Raw genomic sequence first — 6000 nt, forward strand, 5'->3', positions numbered from 1 at the left:
ACAGTCATTACTGATGTTCAGAGGTGGTTCCTTATTATTATAATTTGTGCATATTTACAAGAAACATGCTTTTATGATACATTTAGTCAGCATCCTCTACCATTTTTCTTATTATATCAAAGTATGTCATTTTTCCTATTTTGATTGTCTATGTACCACTGACATTGCTCTGCATTATATTTTTTGAGTGGAGCACATGTACAATGGTGTCATTGCAGAAGTAGACTCCAGTAAAGTTAACAGCAGCATCACAGCAAGTGACATCATACACAAACTTTCTGACAAGGGCTGTTTGGTTTGTCATTTGATATGTGTGTGTGTTTTGGATTTTTTACAGTTTATAGTGATGTCTATCACTGGGGCATCATGCCGCAGACATGTAGCATGATGTCACCCAGTCACATTATGCTGATATCAGGCCAACAAGTCCTAACAATAAGTACTTAATGCTGAACACCAAGCGAGACAGCTCCTAGTACCACTTTTATAAGTCTTTGGTATGACTTGGCAGGGGTTTAAACCAGCGACCTCCCGCATATATATATATATATATATATATATATATATATATATATATATGTAGAGAGAGAGAGAGAGAATTAAGTTGAGCTTCAATAAATTCAAATGTAATATTTATTGAATTGCTTTGGAAATTGACTGGCATCTCTAGTAAAGAAAGGAATATGTTCCATATAAACATGTATTATTTAGTACTAAGAAAGACCTTTCATAAACATTAAAGTTGTCATCAAAGTGAATGAAGTTAGAAAATATATTTTCTCAATCAGGTATTCATAGACTACAATGCAGTGGAGGGAATAATACCTTTAGAACTGACAAGATATGGTATTTGGATAGAACATATGTTGCATTTACCAATGAAGTACTGAATTTGTAGAGTCTGATACCATATTAGTAAAGCTTTAAAAACTGATACAGTTATTGTGAAATGATAAATTTTCCCTTAAAAATCCTGTTATGGTAAATTGACAATAATCTTTAGAAAACTGTGCACCCCAATTCTCTCCCTCCACTGTATGATGGTTATTGAATGTATGCAAAATGTAGCACATTATAAAATACTAGAAAATAAAAGTGCAAAGCATCAAGAAATTAGAGGATATTTTATTTTCCCACATTAATAGCAGATATGTTTCAACATGTGGTACAAAAGCAAAATACTTAAGCAAATGGAGGAGCCTTGAGTTAAAATAATGGTACATCTTTTTCTTGTACTGTACCTAGGAGGAAATATATCTGGCATTTATACAGGAATCAGAAAGTTTGTTTTATTATATACCAAACTTGCTTAATCTCTATTTTTAGTACTCACTCTATTGCTACCACCTTTTTCATATATTCACTTCATCTTCAACCCTAATATACAATACGTCTAGCCACGCATATATCGCCATAATCATTTTATGATATAAAAAAACAGGATTATAGATAAGATTTTGAAAGTAGGACTCCATGATTCATTCCTTGAATGAAATTGGGTGTCCCCGGGCTAAAATTTTAGTCCCAATAACAAAATCTTTTTTCCTTGCAAATACTTTAGGGCATTATGCGGTATTGTTTTGTCACCAATATAAAAATATGCTATCAGACTGCTCATTTTACTTCATTATGAAATAATTTTTTTATTTTTTTTTAAATCCAAGAAGAGTGATAATTGTGAAGTTCAATTAGCCAAGACACTTGAAAAAAAAATCAAATGACCATATTTCATTCACTTGTTTTTGTTTCATCTTTGAAGAACACAATGTGCTATATTCACTTTTTTTTATAAGAAAACTTTAACAAACTTATCCACTACAGGTTTAGGAATGAAAAGTCCTTAGATACGGGATCTTCCACCTTCACTTCACCTGACTCTTTGGTGCGGAATTGAAAGCACATGTTTCAAACACGTGCAATTCCAGAAAATACCGCGGCTCATATCCTTTCCTCTATACAGAAGCTGACATCCAGGTTTCATCATCTATACTGATAAATACAGGTGTGATCATGAGCACTCAAAAATTTGAAGTTATTGAATTTTGATTTACTACGGAAACTGAATTAGTACCATGAGTCCTATAAACACATAATTCGAGACTTTTCCGCAAATATCCTCATACAATGTAGCGTTATTTTTGTAAAATTATCTCCAAAGTAACTAAAAAGTATTCGTAGGTCAGCACATGTTCATTTATTTAGTTTTGCTGCATTTTGAAAACTGATGTTTATTTCCGCCTAATGTTGTACAAAAGGTCCACTTTCACATACGCTAAAGATAAACATTTGACCTTTAAAACATGAATACATTCGTATGTAATCATGTCGGCTTTTTATATATGAAAGCAGAGAAAATAACGGGGGTAATAATGTTGCCATTTTGAGAAAATCTAAATATTGATCTCAAGCGCCCTCTAGCGTCATCTCCTGTTGCTATTGGTACCATGATGAAGTATTGTTGCCGTTTAATGTCTCATTGACTATCTCTACTGAAACGAGCACCTCATTATAACGAGGGTCATTACTAAAATACAACCCCGTACAATACATACAGTATAATTTTTTTTTGTACCCCTTTGCGAATTATGACTTCGGCACCCACCCCTGAAAAGAATTAACTTCCGTCTAAAACTCGCATATCGTAACGTCTAAATAACCGACCCTGACCACAAGATTTATTTAATGCAAGAGATATATTTTTTAATTTATTATGCAAGAGACATATACTTATTTATTATTATACACCTATCAATATTTTACTAAAGAAAGATCACGTTTTTACCGCAATATTGTCAAAATGGCGGATACAGTACCAACAGGAATGAGAACACAATTAATTTTACTATATAGTCTCTACATTTGTTTATCATCTGTATCCTAATGATTTTAAATCATATCTCATTTAAAGTACCTTCAAAAATGAACTCACTGTAAAGGTCTTGTCATAGATACCCTTAAATCCATACCAAGAATGCCTAAATCTAACTCTTTTATCACCACCAAATGCAAACAGGTAAAAATGCTCTAAAAATATACTCGGGACTACGTTCATGGGTACTGAACCAATCATTGTGATTCCCGTCAGGCCAAACTATTTATGGGCATAAAACACAAATAATTTTACTATATGTTCTCTATATTTGTTTCTCAATACCGACGTTTCCACTGTGTGACAATCAATATAAATCATATGTAAATCTAAAATACCTTCAAAGATGACTTCACGGTGGAGTTCTTGTCAAAGGTTATCCTGCATTTTTTTGAGAGGCTTGACTGTCAACAGAGCAGCGTGTAAACAGAACACAGATTTCACTTCCGGATCATCAGCAAGGCCTTATTACTCACTGTGCACTGTCGCCGAAATACACATGAAAATTTATACACCCTGAGCTCATATTCTCAAGAATAAACAATTACCTTTAAATCCCTACAAAAAAGGCATAAATATAACTCTTCTTTCACCACCAAAATGAGAGATTAAAAAATACTGCATTTTTTGTACTGAACTGGAAGTACAGATTCTGACCTGATTTTTTAGGGCCAATTTTAGTAAAACCTTTATATTTGCATGCGGCACCTATTTCAACTTTATACCCTTTTTGAATTTCCTAGCAAACAAGACGTGTGACACCTGTCAGAATGAGTGTCGTGCTGGTGTTCCACAGGGCTTAAGTTTTTGTCCAGGTACTCTTGAGAAACCAAAACTAAATTTACAATATCTTCCTTAATTATAGGAATTTTGTAAATGCAGTAAAAGCTTAATTATAATACAAGATAGGGCATGCCTGAAAATATGTTTGAAATATAAAAACATGGATCAAATTAAATTTTAATGGAAATTTAAATAAACATTTAATTTTAGAACACTAAATTTTAACAAAAAAATAAAATTTTCATACAAGTTTTAAAATCAAACTGACAAACTTTTGACAGCAAACTTGACTAATGAATGATATTTAAAACAAATGATAGTTTGGGTCTGTACAACTGATAACATTTTTCCCAGGGGTAGTATTGGCTCTATTTTTGTGTCTTAGCATTTTATATCATGTTGTTTACTTGAGAATGTATTCATATGTTTAACATCGTGAAGTAGAATCAGTCTTGTTGTTTTGTTTAATCCTATACTAGGGAGGAATTATTTATTGAAATTATTCACTGGAAATACAAAGTGCTAATTAATAAATATCTTGGACACAAACATTAAATTTGAATTTAGTGAATATAGACAAGGACATTTTTTGGATTATATTGTTGTGATGCATCAAAAGACTTTTAACACATCGCCAAAAACAAGGTCATTGGCACATTATCTCGTTTGAGACTACAGGCACGTAAACACATCCAGTACTGGATCTTACTTGGAATACCATGAAATTCATTTGGAACTTCTTACATTTGGACTTGTGATAGAACTTTTGGGATTTAATTTACAACACTTTGTATTCTAGGGAAATAACTTATTGGTTGAAATTTACAAAACTTGTTGGTTTTCGCTCTTTTCTCTTAGTTTAAGAATAAAGAGGCGTAAAATATTCTTATCAATAAATTGAACATTTATCAATATGACACATACACGATTGATAGTTTTCAGTCACATCATGACAAGAAGATAATAGTGTCTGGAAAAAAATGGCAGTTATTTATAAAGAAGAACCAATTACACGTGGAGTATCTATCTTGGACCCATTGCTCTTTCTCATTTCATAATCTATCTGCCGCTTAAAATAGGCCACTGTATTTTATATGCCAAAATAAATGCAGGTGACACAGCCCTATCAAATTTCAAACAGTGAAAATTAGACCTAGAGGCGTCTGTTCAGACAGTCTTACCCAAATTATATTCGTGGAAAATGGCCTGAAAGTAAACAATACAAGACTAAAGTATTAATTATTACTACCCATCAAAATTGAAAACAACAATATAAACCTTAAATTTAATCAAATTTGTACTGCAAATAGTTCCCCATGATATATTACTTGGGGTAATGGTTGACAACAATTTGCGTGGAAATTAAAACTTTCAAGTCATATAGCATAAAGTCTTTCATATATGTCGCTATTAAGCAAGATAGAGTCGTATCTGTTAATTAAAATAAGCTAATATATTATAAAGCTAATGGAATCATAACTAGACTGCTGTTATGTTATTTGGGAAAACACTCCTGACAAGATTATTTGCAAATTATTTGCCTGGCAAAAAGAGCTTGCAGACTCATCCTAAATAATGTTAAAAACATTCCAGATGCAGTGGATGATATTATAATGTTAACAGTAAGTGAACATATAATGTTTTTAAAAAAACTTATGCACAGTTTAAAAAAATATGGTCCAATTATATCAGAGAACTATTCATGCTAGAAAGAAGACAACACTCCCAATTCAAGATCAATTTCAACTATCACCTTTCCAATCCAAAACCAGATAAAGAATTCTTTAAGAAATATTTTCAATATTCAGGAGCACTAATTTGGAAGAGAAAGTGTAAATATATGCTTTGTCTCACTACATTGTACTGTACATACACATGTACCCAGTTTGAGCATGTTCTTACAAACAATTCTGCTTAATATATCAATGTATAAATTTAGTTTAGTTTGTTATTAATATTTAGTTCTGTTTCTATTTTTAAGAAGAAATAAGAGTTGTAAGTGACTTTTTTAAATTGTGTCTGTAGCTATGTATGTAAGTACATAATAGAAGGACACAAGGAGGATTAGTTCCATGCAATTAATTGCTTTACCCTCTTGAAAATAAAATCGTTATTATTATTATTATTATTATTATTATTATTTTGCTATTGTTATTATTTATATGAAGGTTGCAATTATTGATGATTCTTCTTATTCATACAATTAATAATATACCAAAACATGTCAGTATAACAGTATACCTGTGATTCATATACCTGTCATTCATATTAATTAATGACTACAAAAGAACTATGCAATGAATAAATGAGTAATTAAGTCTAACATGTAACAAAGAAGTGAAAAGAGT

General features: G+C 31.4%; 1 protein-coding gene across 3 annotated transcripts in view; it reads right to left on the reverse strand.

The window, feature by feature from the left end:
- The window catches only part of LOC149772478 (antiviral innate immune response receptor RIG-I-like), a 66860-nt gene extending 63837 nt beyond the window's left edge, over positions 1-3023 (reverse strand). For 2 of the 3 annotated variants that reach the window (XM_089947759.1, XM_089947757.1), the window contains exon 1: positions 2930-3023. The gene's annotated coding sequence lies outside the window, so the exon portion shown is untranslated. Of the gene's footprint in view, positions 1-2911 lie in introns of all 3 variants that reach the window. The other variant, XM_089947758.1, reaches the window with a different exon arrangement.
- Positions 3024-6000: the final 2977 nt, after the last annotated feature.

The sequence above is a fragment of the Sinohyriopsis cumingii genome, unplaced genomic scaffold, assembly GCF_028554795.1.
Source record: "Sinohyriopsis cumingii isolate HCF-2022 unplaced genomic scaffold, ASM2855479v2 utg001460l, whole genome shotgun sequence".
Classification (NCBI taxonomy): Eukaryota; Metazoa; Mollusca; class Bivalvia; order Unionida; family Unionidae; genus Sinohyriopsis; species Sinohyriopsis cumingii.